Source organism: Mus caroli, unplaced genomic scaffold, assembly GCF_978045245.1.
Source record: "Mus caroli unplaced genomic scaffold, Mus_caroli_1 scaffold_18, whole genome shotgun sequence".
In the NCBI taxonomy this organism is placed as follows: domain Eukaryota; kingdom Metazoa; phylum Chordata; class Mammalia; order Rodentia; family Muridae; genus Mus; species Mus caroli.
The window spans coordinates 51,520,640-51,537,862 of record NW_028227273.1 but is presented as its reverse complement, the minus strand read 5'-3'; the positions used below and the strand labels follow the sequence as shown (position 1 = coordinate 51,537,862).

General features: G+C 44.6%; 1 protein-coding gene across 2 annotated transcripts in view; it reads left to right on the top strand.

The window, feature by feature from the left end:
• The first annotated feature begins 11,031 nt into the window (after window positions 1-11,031).
• The window catches only part of Adgrf1 (adhesion G protein-coupled receptor F1), a 58,230-nt gene continuing 52,038 nt past the window's right edge, over window positions 11,032-17,223 (top strand). For both annotated transcript variants that reach the window (XM_085832997.1, XM_085832996.1), the window contains exon 1: window positions 11,032-11,145. The gene's annotated coding sequence lies outside the window, so the exon portion shown is untranslated. The remainder of the gene's footprint in view (window positions 11,146-17,223) is intronic.

Genomic DNA, 17,223 nt, shown 5'->3' with positions numbered 1-17,223 from the left:
ATATCTACCCTCTAAGCTATTAGAATCAACTTCCCTACCAATAACCCAGAGTTACAACTCGTCATGTTCCATCTGGGCTGCTCTTAAATCCAGTTGGCCAGCCCTTATGGCTATGATTTCAAGACTCATCTACCCCGTGGCATGATTTCCTCTCTCCACCTTCTCCTTTTCATGGTTCTCCTCAGACCCCAAACCTGGTATAGGATGTTGGCATCTTTATTCACCAATCAGGGATAACTTGGAGGAGGGGGCAAGGTTACATAGCATCACTAGAATCTACTTGAGAATCTCCTGGGGCCAACCAGGGCCAATATTTAGCACTGCAATACATAGCAACAGACCAAATCTCAACACCTTTCCTTTCTTAAAGAGACAGGCTCTTGCTCTGTAGCTTGGCCTGAGCCAGAGCTCTCTTATGTAGCCTAGGTTAGCTTCCACTTTTAATCTTCCTGCTTGTCTAGACTTCTGGGATTACAGACTAGTGTCACTACATCTAATGATGCTTTATCATAGCAGCGTTTCAAGGACAAGAAGGTACTAGTAACTCCAGTACACTCCTAAAATTAAGTTTTGCTGAGGGAGGCTTTGGAGACCTCACGGACATCAACTCACAGGAAACAAGTAATGGCGTTTGTTGATTAAGCCTGAAAGGATCTCCTGATGGTGACTGCTTTAGTTAGCCATAATTGTTGAAGACAAAAGGGTTTAGCATTGGCTCTTAATGCCTTGAGGCAAGACACCTGGCCTTTACCAAGGGCATGGGAGACATAGGGACTATGGATAACCAAGGTGACTAGAATAGAATTGACAAAGAATAGCAGACTCTTGACCCATTGGTGACCTCTGTGTGTTGCCTGATTCTTAGTTGATTTTCTTCTGCTTCTGACTGCCTAGATGGTTCTCCACACATCAGTTCACTATTACCATTTTTAATATGGAACTCCATAAGAGCAGCATGACGAACGTTGAACCTCAGACGGCAGACCTCTGAGCTGGCTGGTCGGTGGGTACTTAGCTTGGTAAAAATGGTAATTCTATGTACAACGTAACTGTACCACAGAGTGCCAAATCTTCAGTCAAAGATCCTTCATGATGTCTCTGGGAGGAACTTTTGAATGCCATTTTGGCGGCGAGATTGACATTTGAATTGGGAGACTGAGTCAACCCCACTTTGATTTTGATGTAGGCAGGCCTCCTCGAATCAGTGACCTTGATAGACCAGAAAGTTCAACCTTCTCACAACAAAAAACTCTGCTGTCTAACTGCTTGAGCAGAGACATCATTCTTTCCAGTCTAAAACATTGTCTTCCCTTGCCAACTCTCAGATTCATGATGGCACCAGTAGCTCTCTTGAGTTCTCAGTCTTTTGACTCAAACGGGATTGGCATATCATTGTCCTGAGTCTTTCCTATGCTGCCTGTAGACCATGAAGCCTCTTACCTTCGTAAGTGCGCAAGCTGACTTTATAAGAAGTATATAACTATTCTCACTCTGTGTCTTTTGTCTGTCTATCTCTTTCTTTCTCTGGTTCTGATGAATCCTAATGTGTTTGCAAAATTAGGCATGCTTTTATCTGGCCAAGCATTTAATGGGCCACTGTAGTCCTCTTTCCTACAGTTAATTGCATACACCCACTTCCCTGGCCTGTTGCCTAATTGTGAACAGATGTGTAAGGGCACCAAGAAAGAGAATTTGGATTCCTTAAAGATAAGCTTATGCCTCCACAAAAGATCCCCAACTTTTATAGGTTTCAGTGGAAAGGTTTTGTTAAAGAATTGTACCCATGATAAACTACAGGTACACCTTTGGCTCAGCAGCACAGGTGTGTGGCCAAGCCTTACCAATGAGGATAAATGAGTATAAAATATGCAAACAAGGCACTGATATTGCAAATTCAGAGTCTGCTCTGAAGAGTGAAAATTGATGTTAAGTCAAATTGAAGAATGTGTTGGACAAGAAGTTAGACTAACGTACATGAGATGCTGCTGTAAGCTGAAGGCAATGTAAGTTTGGCCAGAGGTTAAAAATGGTCAGGTGACTGCACCATGCCGGTGTAGCCAGAGTCACAAGAGAATCCTAAGGAGAATACTCTGGAAATGATATTATAGGAAAGATTGATCTTCCCATGTCAATTCACACAAATTATAATAATATATGCTGCTGATGATATAAAAGATAATCTCTGTCTCCCAGGTGATTTTATATTCTGTCAACTTGACAACACTCCACCACACCTACTGATGGACATTTGTGTCTCTCTGTGTGTTTATGGTTTTTTGGTGTTTATTTATATTTTGGCTATTGAGGATAAACTCATAAATATGGCATATAATTTTTGTGATGCCATATTATTTTTCTTTCTCCTGGGTACACACCTTAAAATAGGATCACTGGATCACGTGGCATGTATCCATAGAAGTTCATGAGCCAGCTGGCCTGGCATGCGGCACCCTAAAAAACAAGAAACTCTATCTCAAACCAGGTGGAAGGTGAAGGATAACTCCCAAAGTTGTCTTCAACACAGCTGCATTCACGCACATTTGTACACACACACACTAAAAATGGAACTACATTTACCATCAAGTCGGTGTGGCGGTTTGAACGAGAAAGGTCTCCGGTAGGCTCAAGCCTTTGAGCATTGTTCCAGTTAGCAGTGCTATTTGACCAGTGAATAGGGAGGTGCAGCCTTGGATGAGGAAGTGCATCACTGGGAACAGAGTCTGAGAGTTGACAGCCTCACTCTGTGGTCTCATGGCCATGGTTGAGGATGTGGTCTCTCAGCTTCCTGCTCCTGTCATGCCTGGTACTTACTGCTGTGTCTTCCCATAGTGATGCATTCCTATCCCCCTGGAACTGTAAACCCCAATAACTCTGTCTCCCTCAAGCTGCCTTTGGTCATGATGTTTTATCACAGCAGCAGAAAAGCAATGGATGTAGACATATCCAGAGGGGATTGCTGCTCTGAAGTGTCCGACTCTGTTGCTTTGGGAGGAATGTGGAAGACTTTGGAACTTTGAACTAGGAAGCTGTCTAAATGCCATAAGCTCTGTTTAAAGAGCTGTCTAACGGAAGTCTAAATGCCAGCAGGGCTGAGAGCAAGACAGACTCTGCAGGCCCAGCTTATGTGGTCTCAGAAAGGAGCACTATCAGCAAATGGGCTAAAAGCTAGTCATGTGCAGTTTTGGCAAAGAATCTAGCTGCCTTCTGCCCATGTCCTGAGAACTTGCATACAGAAAAATTAAAATGTAATGGGCCAATTTCTCTGGCTAGAGAAATTCTGAGACTGCATAATATTGACTCAATGGCATGGTTGTTACTGGTATGTTTATGCAGGTCTACAATTTTTTAAAGAGTGAATGGGGTAGAAAGAAATACAAAATATGCTATTTGGAGAAAAAAAATAAGAGTACTGGGTAGCTTAATGTTGCAGGCAAGGCATGTGCTGGGAGAAAGTCTATAACTGTTAATGGGGACACCATTAAGGAAAGGTCTCCAGATCCATATACATTGTAAGAAGGGAAGGTTGTCCTGGGGTAAGATCCTACCCAGCTAAGTTTCCATCTTGTGTTATCTGGGTAGCCTAAGGTGTTTTCTGATCTTAGGAAGCAATTGAATAATGTCACTGCTGCTAATATGATCCAAGTGGGCAGGGTCCATCCCAAGCTGGCATCTGTACTTGCCAGTGTCATCTAGGTAGAGCTAACTTTAGACCTGTGCAGGAAGAAAGAGTTAAAGGGTCATGGATTCTTCCTCTGCAGTTTCGGATTGGTTCTCTGCAGTTCTGCAAAGGCCAGGAACTGTGTGGCAGAGGGATGCCTCTAGGAAGGCCATAGGAAGGCAGAAGGCCATTGTGTGAATGCACAGAAGCAAAGCCTGGGTTTCATTAGAGACCCCTAGATACTTGAGATGCTGCAGCCCTGAGCTATCTTTCAGGGAGACCTGCATACAGAGAGCAGAACCAGCCTAAGAGACAGATGTGTGTTGCAGACAGCAAAAGCTGGTGCCACCATCTAAGACTGGACACAGAACTATAGGACTTGGATGATGTCTTTCTGAATCCTATTATTCTCTATGCTCCCAACTCTCTCTCTCTCTCTCTCTCTCTCTCTCTCTCTCTCTCTCTCTCTCTCTCTCTCTCTCTCTCTCTCTCTCTCTCTCTCTCGGAATGGCATTGCATATTCTGTGCCATTATATGTTAGAAATATGTAATTTACTTTTTGATTTCACAGGGGGTGGGGTGGTGGTGGTGGTGGTGTCATAATGAGGAGATTGCCATGAGTCTCAGAAGTGACTTTGAACTTTTAAACAGTGTGGAGACTGCTAAAGACCACGGGAACTTTTGAAGCTGGATTAGACACATTTTGCATTATGGTATGACTATAGGCCTATGGGGACCAGGGAGCCGAATGCAGTGGTTTGAATGAGAAACGTCCCAATAGACTCAGGCTTTTGAACACTTGGTTTCTGTTTCCTCTAGGCTCCGCCCAAAAGTTACCTAGCAAAAGCCTGCCTTGCTATAAAAGGACTGTTTGTACCCCTCCCCCCTTTCTACTCTCACTCCTACCCACTGTTTCAGGCTAGCCTCTTCCCTTCTTTCTCTCTCTCTTTCCGTCCCTCTCAGACACCTTTCTTTTCCACACCCACTATACAGATCGTTGTAGTTCTGGTACCTGAGAGCATGAGGGGGGAGGGAGGGGCGTGGGTGGAGATGCCTCAGCATGGGCCCGCTAAGGCACCCCTTCCCACCAGGTCATGCTGTCGCCTTACAAAGCGTATCAGTCTCCAGCAGGTGGTGCTGTTTGAAGACGGGGACATTACATCACTGGTCCAGGCTTTCCATCCATTTTTGCTCCCCTTGCCTTATATATGTAGTTGAACGTAGGATCTCTCTGTCTCGGGCTCTTGCCATCACACCTGTCACCTGCTGTTGTGCCTCCTGTCTGTGATGACTTTATCCTCCTGGAACCACAAGCTCAAATAAACTCCTTCCTGACACACCCTTGGGCACTGGCATTCTATCTCAGCTGCAGCAAAGTAACTGACCCAGCCAGCAAACACACGGCAATGGTGTGTTTTCTTCTAATGCATTCACAGTTTATATTTTGTGTTGAAAACTTGTACCTAGATAAAATGAATTTTGGTGTATATTGTGAGGGAGGGATGAACATTTATGCCATATCTGATTGGCAAAGAAGATACTTTTGAGATACCTGATGAGACACAGCAGGCTGTGAAATTTACGTGGCAGTGAATACATTTTTGGGCTTTTGGGTTTTGTATTCCGCTTACCTGAAAACATGCCAAAGTTCATCGAAAGAAGCAAATTATTGGCTGTTATGAAAGAGCCCTAGGAAGTGCACTTCTGCACAGCTTAACTGAACGTCACCCTGTGGGAATACGGATCTTTCAGTTTTCTAAAAGAATGGGAAATGTGGGTTTTCATGTGAAATTCCATGACGTTTAGGCATCGGCAGCTAATTCCAAGTTATGAAAACACTGCATGGTCCAAACAAAACACATCTGCCGTCCAGATGAAGCCCGTGGGGGTGCCAGCTTGAGGTCTGTGGGTTCGATATTTCTTCCTCTTACCTGTTATGATTCACCTCTGTGCCTCTTCCACGGTCTTCCCTGGTATAAGGAGGTCAGCCCTCATCACTGCGGATGTTAACTGATTGTTGCTGGCCCCATTTTCCACCACGCTGTAAGGTCCTTGAAGGTAGTAATTGCAGATTTGGGTCTGGTTTTTGTCTTAATCTAGGACCTAGTAACGTTTAACATAAGTGTGTGTTGGAGAAATAAACGGATGAACGAGAAAACCGCGCTGCAAACGAACAACCCGCTGCCCTGCAGAGTAGACAGGACAACCCTGGCTCTCGATTCCTTTGGTGAACTGCTGGCCTGCCCTCAGATCCCTGCGCCCACACACCTATTGCCATGACTTTATCAAGTGCTGTCACCTGCTGCAGTGTGCTCCTGCCACTAGATGGCGCCCTTTGCTTAACTTTAGACATTCTGAAGCTCGGAGGTCACGCCGAGGCTGGGTAAAAGAAACCGGACAGAAGTGAAAGCCACATCTTAATCTTGGCCACATCTGAGGCCTTCACATACACGCGCCCACGGGTACACGCACATCAAGCATACGCATGGACACGCACACTCACAGGCAAAAGGAGGGAGGAAATGACTCCTTTACCCTGTAGTTCCTAACTTTCTTCCTAACTCGAGCTGCCGCATGCGAACCCTTCACATTCTTCACGGAGCAGCAGATGGGCGCCTTGCCTAGCTCTGTCGAATTTACCCAGAACCTTGCATTTAGTAGCTCGTCGGATGTTGAATGAAATGGCAAATGGAGTCTCTCAGCTGTGCGTGGCTTTCTGGCTTATTCTGGAAGGTTCATGAAAACAACCCTCTACCTCCTCAGTACCTGTGCCTACACCCATCATTTCCGTGGCTAGTCAGCAAGGCCGGATGTTTCTGCTTGTGTTCCTTGTTGGTCTTTGAGAAACAGTATACAGGCGAGCAGACTGGACTTTCCAGTCTGGCTGCATTGGCTTCCCGGTGTCTCATTTCTTCAATAGCACTGCGCCTCAACTTCCTCATCTGTAAAATGGGATCAAGAGTGGGAGTTGCCCCCTTCTGGGGGGGGGAGTTGCTACAGAGAGTACAAAAGTCATGAAGACTGCTCAGAATCATTTGGTATATATTAGGGTCTCAGTGAGTCACGGTGGATAAGGATATGATACAACTCCTCTCTAGGTTTTTCTCAGTCATCTCCTACCCTTGTCATTGGCATGCTTGTCTCTGGGGTGACAGAGGCCCCCACAGTCTTGTGCCTTTACCTCCTGAATGCTGGGATCATAAGCATGTACCACCAACACGTTCCTGAGTACCGTTGGTCTTACTTTCAACAGCAATACCATTGTGTGATAATACCCTGTCCCTCAGAAAGCATGTATCCTAAGCCACTCTGACAAAGGCTTAAGCCAGCGGTTCTCAGCCTTCCTAATGCTGCGACCCTTTAATATACTTCCTCATGTTGTGGTGACCCCCAACCATAAAATTATTTCCTTGCTACTTCATAACTGTAATTTTGCTACTGTAAATATCTGATAGGCAGGACATCTGGTATGTGACCCCTGTGGGGGCCATGACCCACTGTTGAGAAACACTGACTTAAGGCTTGTCCCGAAATCTGCCAGTCATCCCCACCCAGCTAACCCTGCCCCCAACAATGAGTGCTCAGAGCCATGTACGTCTTTCTTAGCCATCAATAAAGCCTCCTCATGGGAATTCATAGACTGTTTTGTCTTATGCTGTCCTAAGAAATCCTTAGTTGCCTTTCTTACTGTTTTGACAGAATACCCAAAGAAAAATGATTGTAGAGAGGAAGGGCAGAGCGGCTTCTCAGTTAAGAGCCCTGACTGCTCTAGCAAAGAGCCTGGGTTCAGTTCCCAGCACCCACATAGGGGCTCACAACCTCCTGTAACTCCAGCTTCAAGTGATCTGTCGCCCTCCACTGGCCACCTCCAGCACTGCACATATCAAGTATACTTAAATACAGACAAACACCCATACACATAAAATTAAAACAAATAAATCTTTAAAAAAACTAACACAAAAATAAATGTAACAACGTAAAAAGGCCTTATCGACTTACTTACTTTGAGATAGGATCTCCCCTATCCCTAGCAGATATCAAATTTACTGCTATGATGTAGATGGCCTTGAACTTCCAAATGCTGAGATCACTCGGGTACATCTCCACACCCTCTTTAGCCCTGGGTGTTCATGGGACTCTAAGCAAAAAGCAATCAGACTGATTACACAAATCAGCACCCACATAGGGGCTCACAAACCTCTTGTAACTCCAGCTCCAAGTAATCTGCCACCCTCCACTGGACACCTCCAGCACTGCACACATCTGTATGAAGCTAGTGCAGCTCGGAGTGCCTCTTCCTCCTCTTAAATCTTTCTCTTGAGTCTCCTGCATTTGTGGAATGAGAATCTACAGAGTATAGAACACACCAATACATGTTTAGCTTGCTTTATGAACAGAGCTGAACACTTACCTCCTGCTTCACTCAGGCGTGTTCATTTAGGTCCTAAGCGTGACCTCCTTCATAGGTTAACCTAGCTTTGAACTCACAATGGTGAGACCTAGGGCAGTCCCATGACCAAACCCACACAGCTTCCTTCTGTCACTTCCTTAGTGGTATCTTGGTTATGCCCCACAACCTCACCAGGAAGTAGGAAGGAATTCAGCTTCACGTGTTTCTTGGCTTTTATGAGGAAACCAGAAGGAATAAATAAATGGCTTATTGGTGGGTCATCAGCTTCAAAAATGCATCTTATTTCTGAAATAACCTAAATATTGGACACAGCGTGACCTTCGTTTCTTAGATTTGGGATTACAAACTATTCAGTATTCGTGGTTCAGGTTCATATTCTCCTTCCTGTTCCCAAACCAGCATAGTCATTAGTCTCCCAAGGCCACTGCTTACTTTCTAGCATCCTCTCAGGTGCTTTTGCTCTGAGACATGGTAGGGCCCCCATTGGTGCTGAGAGCCTCACAATCATCCCCAAGAACTGCTTGAGCACCACACAGCCAAGGTGAGTAAGGGACCTTCCCTCTGAACTTCTAGTGATTTATATCTAGCTTCCTGTAAACCAACTGTTCCGTCTGACCTTCTATTGCTTCGTGGTCCCCCTCCATGACTACTGTCCGACTTCCCAGCCATGGTCCTGCCCCCAAAAAAACCTGGAGGTTTTCCAACCCCATTTTATTTACTTCCATATGTACATTCTCCTGTTTCACAGGGTCTTCCTATGAACCCCTGGCTGACTTGGAACTCACTATGTAGCTAGCCTCTGAGGTGTGCAATCCCCCTGCCTCAGTCTCCTGAGCGCTGAGACTACAGCGTACCCCGTCACACCTGGCCGGCCCCATTTTATGAGCTGCCTGCCATGAAGCTGTCGGCGACTAAGGCGCTTCTGCGGGCAGCACATTTTAATATAGCAAGAGCAAAAGAAACGCCTGTTCTAATCCTAGACTGCCAGGTATGGAGCTGGGTATATGTCTAGACATTCTCAGCCATTTGTACTGCGGGGAAATTTGGTGCCTCTCACAACCGGTTGGTTTGGAGAGGCAGAACTCTGCCATAAGAGAATAGGAAGAAAATAAAATTAACTCCATTCCGTTCTAAGTTTCCTCTCTCAGAGGCTGATGGACAGACAAGGGGACAGTGGCCAGCACCTTCATATAATAGAGGTTTTCAGATGGGCTCCCTTTTCCTGCTAGGTTTCCTATTGTGTCAGATCTACACTGGCTGGAGAAGGGTTACGATATAGACTGAGCAGCCCAGCTGTGTGGAAAGCAAGAGTTAAGAATATGCCTCGGGACCCTGATGGCTTTGATGAGAGATTAAGTAGCCTCTCGTGTTGGAAATACACCCCAAACACAAGGATATCTCCCCCGAAACTCACTGCCCTTAGATTAATCTTCTCCTTCCTAGGGTGAGGCTTCCTTTACTCTGAAAAGGAGACGAGGATAGCCCAGTAGATAAGCCTTTCCCTTCTGTTCACGGATCTTAGGGAGTTCTGGGCCGAGCATGATGTTTTGAGTTGGTAAAACATAATAATCACTCTGATTATCATTTGCATGGTTTTGACATTACCTTTTAAACGTTCTCTTATTTATTTATCTGTATGTCTGTTTATCTATTTATTTATTTTTGCGGTAAGATCTTCCTGTATAGCACAGGAAAACCTGGAACTCATCATATGCCCAAGGAGGAGGACCTTAAACTTCTGACCCTCCTGCCTCTACTTCCTAAGTATGAGATTACAGATGCACACCACCATGGTTTATGTGGTATTGGGAACAGAACCAGTACAGAGTCAGTACGCACACACACACACATACATGTGCACACACATACACACACACACACATGTATGTGTGTATGTATGAATATATGTATCTATGTGTATATGTGTATGTATGTATGTATGTATGCATTATGTATGTATGTATATATATGTGGGTGGGTTCTCACTCTGTAGTCCAGGCTGGCTTGTAGCCTAGGGCTTCAGATGGCCTTGAACTCAAAGCAATCCTCCTGCCTCACATGCTGAGATTATAGGCATTAGCTACCATACTCAGCTAACATTCCTACTCCCTGGCTCTTTATTTTTACCCAACACTATGCTATTCTCGAATTTGTACTGTAAAACCACCTCGAACCATTTGTAAAATCTGCATACTTAAAGGAAGCAAAATAAAACGAGGAAGTTCACTGAATTCAGGGACATTTTCCTCTTTGAGAAATATCACATTTTTGCCCCCTGTGTAATTTAGATGAGGCTGTTCACGTTGAGAGTTATGTTGACTACAAAGCCATTCACGAGTCAGCTTGGTCATCAGTGAGAGGTCACCCTTTGGTTTCTAAGCTGGATGAAACCTTAGATAGAACTTGATCGTAATTAAAAGACATTCACCTTCAGCCCGTCCCTGCCGTCCTGTTAGCTGCTGTCCACTCCACGGTTTTTTCCATGAGGAGGTCTGTGGGCCCTGTAGTCAGGAGAGTGGCATGGTGATGCTTCAGCTTCGAGTGAGACCATTGGAAAAGAAGAGATCTTATCTACTCTCCCACAGAACTCACCTGCTTCTCCTCAGCACTTCCGCAGGGAGGGCTGCATTTCTTCAACTTTATGAGGTGTGACTCCCCAAAATGTCCAGAAGGGTTGGACAGGAGCACCTAAGGGAATGACTTTTTGTAGGATCCTGATCTGCATGCCCAAGAGCATATTTGTCCCCTTTGTAGTCAATCTCAGCCTCACATCTCTGGTGGCAGAAACGGGAAGTCTTTGGTCTCTGGACTGCCTGTTTTACTAGCTCTGATGTTGGTTCTGAGTGGGCGGGAGGGAGCACAGGAAAGCCTGTTGGCTTTCCCTCTGCAGGGGGTGTGTCCCAGTGTTTTTCAGCAGAGCAGCAACCTGGCCTGAGCTGGTGATAGATACATCAGTGGACCTGTGGCTGCCAGTCCTGTCCTGGGTCACCAGCGTCCCTTGGCATCTCCCAACGGTGCCAGTGGCTGGGGAACAGTGGGGAAAGGCTCAGCTGTGCGGTGAAGTCCAGAGTCCCAGGTAAGCTAACAGCTGTTGTGTGATTCCTGAGGACCCAAGCGCTGTTGGTTAAACTGTGTTTTACTCTACGGGGAATATTCTGATTTCAACATCTCATTTCCTGAAAAGATAAACAAGGAAGGGAGTCGTTGAAGCAACTGGTAGAAACAACAGGGCTCTGTTTCTCCCCAACTGTGTAACTTGAGATTTTTCTCCATGTCAAATGCTAGACTATTTTCCCCCTGAAAGCCAAGGGTTCTCCCCAGGACAGGGCAGGCCACTGCTACGGACCTGAGAAGTTCGACTCCCTAACATATGACAGCTTCCTCCAGGAAGCCTGTTAAAAATAACTGCTGTTTGTTTGTTTCTCAAGTGCATGCTTGAGAAGATAAAATGGATTTTATTTATTAGGTTGCTTTGTTCCAGACAGGTCTCATGTAGTGCAGGCTGGCCCCAAACTCAACGGTATAACCCAGGCTGGCTTTGACTTTGAATCCCTTATCCTCCTGCCTCCTCTGCCAAGTTCTGGAATCACAAATTTGTGCCACCTTAAGTGTCTGAGACAAGTAAATTTATTTCCACTACGGTCTATTGGAACCTTGCACGGACCAGTATAAATCTGAAGGTTTCCTCCCGACTGAACACCCTTGGTGACTCTCAGAAAAGCCATTGGCCTTTACAGTGGTTGCCCCTTATTTCTTCCCCGAGGAAATATAAGATGACTCCACAGGCCTAGAAAAAGTCACGATTTTATTTTCCATAAAAATCTTCACTTACATCTGAGCATGGTGCCACAGCCTGGAATTCCAGCCGTTGCAGGGTAGAGGTGGTGCCACAGCCTGGAATTCCAGCCCTTGCAGGGTAGAGGTGGAAGGATCAGACGTGCAAGGTCAGTCTCCACTTTACAAAGAGTGTGAAGCCAGCCTGACCTGCTACGTGAGATCCCATCCGGTCTTAACCACAGCAGTAAGGGATGCACTTATGTGAACCTGACACGCTGTCTCATCCCTCACGTCAGAGACAAAAGGGTAGAAAGGTACCGAAGGAAGAATAAACAGAAGGTCAAGGCACTGGCTGAGAGGCTCAGCAGATAAAGTGAGATGGCTCAGGTATATGGTGGGAGTTGGATTCCTCTATAAGGTTGTCCTCTGACCTCCACACATCTACATGGTATTCACATGCCCTTTGCATCATACATGTGCAGGCAAAAACACATGATTGACGACGACGATGATGCTGATGATGCTGATGGTAATAATAATAACAATAATGAATGGACAGGTCAAGGTGGGAGGGGATTTAGAGAAGTGACCTTGGCTTTTCCATGGCAATTTCTATTAAGATAAACTTATATTTATGTGGTACTTGGAATAGAGCCAGTACAGACACACACTCACATACACACAGACACACAGACACACACAGACACACTCACATATATGAACCACATCCATTTCCTTACACACACACACAGAGAGAGAGAGAGAGAGAGAGAGAGAGAGAGAGAGAGAGAGAGAGAGAGAGAGAGAGAGAAACAGAGATTATAGAAAACAGCAAACTTACATACAACAACCTTCTATAATCAGTCAAGATTGCTAAGCTGGTAGAGCCTTGGGTTAAATTCTCTCTAATTTCATTATAAAATCTCTACTAATCACCCAGCCGTAACCAAAATTAAAGCCTATCTCTCTGACAAGGATGGCCAGGCAGGGAATGAAGGCTTGAATACATTGCTTGGCTTGGCTTGTAAGAGGGGCCGCTTCCTTTATGGTTCACTAACCATGAGGACTAAGATTAAAGGCAGGAAGATGTCTGTGTGCTGAGCCCTGTAGACTTGTTGTGTACACTCACAAAACTGGTGTGATATTTACCCGGAAGGCATATATGTCTTACTTCTTCTAGAAGGCAGTAGATGTCTTAAAAGCAGTGTCAGCACTGCTACTATGGAAACTTCCCTTGCTAGGCTCCAGAATAGTATGTGAGTGCATGTGTGCATGTATGCATGCTTGTATATGTGCATGTGTGCAAGCTATTATCTGTCTTCTTCTCTCCTTCACACCTCAATTCAAACACTGCAGAGACACTCACAGACAAGAGAAATAAATGCACATATTCATTTAAGCCAGGGCATGTGAAAATGGTATGTATGTATGTATGTATGTACATACGTACCTACCTACCTACCTACCTACCTATCCATCTATGGATCTATTTTTGAGACAGGGTCTCTCTATGCAGTCCAGGCTGGCTTTAGAGTCTTCTGCCTCTGCCTCCTAAGTATTGAGATTATAGATGGGTGACTACGTGCCTAGCAGTGATTGATGTAAGCTTTTTGGTTGTGAACAAGAAGAAATAGAATAATCAAAAGGATACAGGGTATCTAAGGTCATGGCAGCAGAAGGTATGTGTATCACAAGGTAAGGAATCCAGACAGTAGAGGGGTGGCACCTGCAGGACAAATGTCACCCAATTCACATTTCTACTTGAAGCCACACCTTGCAAAACCATGTACTGTGGGAACCACCCTATATATTTGCAAGGATCAAAAATAGCTTTCATAGCTCTCTTAACTTCCTTAACTTCACAGGGCTTTACCTACAGCTATGAAGAGGAAACTGTCTCAAATGTCTTAGACTTTTGCTTGGGCTACCTTCCTAGAGAAGTAGTCATTGCATGGTGTGAAGGCCATAGTTCTTTAGTGGGTAGATATATGGTCTTCATGGCTGTAAAGATCATTTTGGAATGTGGTAGGTTAAACTGAATGGTCCATACTATTACAGCCTCAAGCATCCTCTCGAGCATGCCCAATCTGGCTGAGACTCTGTGACTAGAACACTCCCTGGTTGGGAAGAGAGAACCTTCTCGCATAGCCTCCCCCAGACACTCAGACAATATACCAGATGCCCCTGTTCTTTATTTTATTCTTTTGTGTTATGTGCAAGGATGTTTTGCCTTCATGTATGCAAGTAAACTATGCATATGCCTAAGGACATCAGGTGACCTGGAACTGGAGTTAGAGATGATTGTGAGCCACTCTGTGGGTGTCTAGTATTAAGCCTGGGTCCTTTGCAAGAGCAGCAGGTGCTTTTAAATCGTCATCGATCTTTGAACCCCCTACAGGTTCTCACTCAATGGGTGATAGAAGAAAGGACTAGCCCTTTCAGAATGAAAAGTTTCAGGGATTAATATTAGAGGTAGAAAATAGACCAGGGGAGATGGCTCAGTTGGCAAAGCATATGTCCTGCAAGCAAGCATGCGGACCTGAGTTCCATCCCCTGGACCCATGCAAACACACTGAGCATGGCGGCCCAACTTGTTATTCTAGGAAGATCTTTGCGGCTCACAAGCCAGTCAGCCTAGCCCACTTTGTGAAAGACCCTGTTTCAAAAAAGCTGGACGGCACTTGAGAAATAACATCTAAGATTGACCTCTGACCTCCATGTGAAGGGGCACATGTACACACATAGAGAGACCCACTTATACACACAAAACTGCAATGGGAATGCTGTGTAAAGTTACCAATGTAATAAATTCCTCGTGTGTAGCCCCGAGGTGAACAGAAGTGAGGTGAGCACACAGTCCTAGATTGCAAACGAGTCTTGTTGTGAAGGTTATCAGGCCACCATGGTGTCTGTCCTATGACCCAGGTCAGATTTTCAGTCTCCAGAACCTCAGAGACCAGGAGTCTTGTTTGGTTGCTGTTGATGTTATTTGAAATGAACTATTTAAACCCTGCTCAGAGGACTTGTGTTACTATTTAGGGATAAGCACTGCCTGTTATGAATCCGTTTGTCTCAGTGGGACAGAGTCCCACCTGTATAGTGCTGGATGAAGAGAGCTGTGTTGAGAAGATTATCTCTTTCCATGGAAACCTTTCACACTTATCTTTGTATGATGGCTTCTGCTTAACCTGGTCAAATTCAATAGCTTCTGCTTCTGCTTCTGCTTCTGCTTCTGCTTCTTCTTCTTCTTCTTCTTCTTCTTCTTCTTCTTCTTCTTCTTCTTCTTCTTCTTCTTCTTCTTCTTCTTCTTCTCCTTCTCCTTCTCCTTCTCCTTCTCCTTCTCCTTCTCCTTCTCCTTCTCCTTCTCCTTCTCCTTCTCCTTCTCCTTCTCCTTCTCCTTCTCCTTCTCCTTCTCCTTCTCCTTCTCCTTCTCCTTCTTCTCCTCCTTCTTCCTTCTTCTTCCTTCTTCTTCCTTCTCCTCCTCCTTCTTCCTCCTTCTTTTTCCTTCTTCTTCCTTCTTCCTCCTTCTTCCTCCTTCTTCTTCCTCTTCCTCCTCCTTCACCTTCTCCTCCTCCCCCTCTTCTTCCTCTTCCTCCTCCTCCACCCTCCTCTTCTTCCTCCTCCTCTTCCCCTTCCTCCTCCCCCTCCTCTCCTTTCTTCTCTCTTCTCTTCTCTCTCTCTCTCTCTCTCTCTCTCTCTCTCTCTCTCTCTCTCTCTGTATGTGTGTGTGGGTACTCCATATGTGAACCAGGCTAGCCTCCAACTTGCAACAATCCTTCCCCCTCATATCCCAAGTACTGGAATTATAGGAACACTTACCCCCATGCTTGACCAAGTTATTTTTGTTAAGATACTTATTATTATATTTCTCAGGGACATAACATTCTTATATGTTCGATCACTATTTAAAAGAGACAATGTAAACATCAGGAGGATTAAAATAGTACTCAGAATGATATAATATGGAAATGTAAACTTTAACGTTTATAAGGAGTATCAAGACAGATAAGGAGAATTTTAGACAAGTAATGAAGTTAGCATAGCCAGCTAGTCATATTTAAAGAAATGAAAATTAATCTTAAATTTATATAAAAACCTAAAAAAAACCCGCAAGACCAAAGATTCCAATGCATTAGATTTAGACTGGTCAAAGTATTCGAGGAAAACATAGGAAAAGTGACCTTACAATCTCTCTATAGGAAAAAAAAATTTAGTATTACCCCAAGTTCCAAGTACACAATGGAAATGATTAAAAAATGTTATTTCATGAATATTTTAAGTTTTCAAATAAAACCAAGAACCAGTGTTCACACTTCATGAAGAGTCCCAAGCAGTGTTTCAGGGGAAAATGAGTGGTCTGTGGTCTTATAGAAAACTTGAGATAGCAGCTTAAAAAAAAAAAAAAAGAAGAAGCAGCTAATTAACAATCTGGGAAATGATTGATCTTATTAACTACCAAGGACCAAGAAGTGAGATTAAAACCATCGCTTGTCAGTTTACCCACATGGAAAAGAGGTTGGTGGCCATTCATTTTTGGAATACTTAAAATAAATTTTAATTTCACATGAACATTTAAAATAAAGCCAGGACTAATTATTTATAATCTTAAAAGCATTAGAAGAAAACAGGTGGAAATGGCTGAGGTGTGGTGAGACCGAATCTCTGCCTCTTATCAGGGTATTAAAACGGGGTCCTGGTCAGCTAGGTCATTCAGCTACGTCTATCAGAACCAAAACCTTTTGGACCAGAGCCTTCACCCAAACCTGGAAAAGTCCTGGCTGGCCTGGGATTTGCATGTGTGAATGGAAGTATTATAGAAGCGACTGAAGCGACCCTCGAGGGAAGACAGTGGGAGTCAGAAACACCAGGTTGCTTCTGCACACAGCCTGGAGCCTTAAACACTTGTGAGTGTGGTTGTGGTTAGTGTTCTTAGGCTCCCTGTTATGCCTGGCCATCATTTGTTTTCTAGAATGACCCCTTGGAGGACGTACCCGAGAAACTTGCTTTTACTTTAAGTTAATTGTGTTGAGGATACTAGTCATTTATATAAGACAAGGGGTTAGGGGTGTTTGCATGAGATGAGATATTGCCTCCATTTTACCCTTATTTTAAATAGATCTCCTATTCAAATTGTCTGTCTTGGACACGGTGGCATGTGCCCATAGTCCCCAGAAGAGACAGGTGATTATGAGTTAGAGGCCTTGTCTCAAACTAAAGAAAGTAGATAAATATCTCAGCCTGGAGGAGTTTGCAGCAGCTCAAGTTGGACTGTTCACACTTGAAGACCCAGCAGCACCCGCTCTGTATGGAGAGCCTTCCCAGCGCGCCCAGCTTTCTGTCCTTGTGTCTGTAAAGCAGAGCCTCCTTCTACACTCAA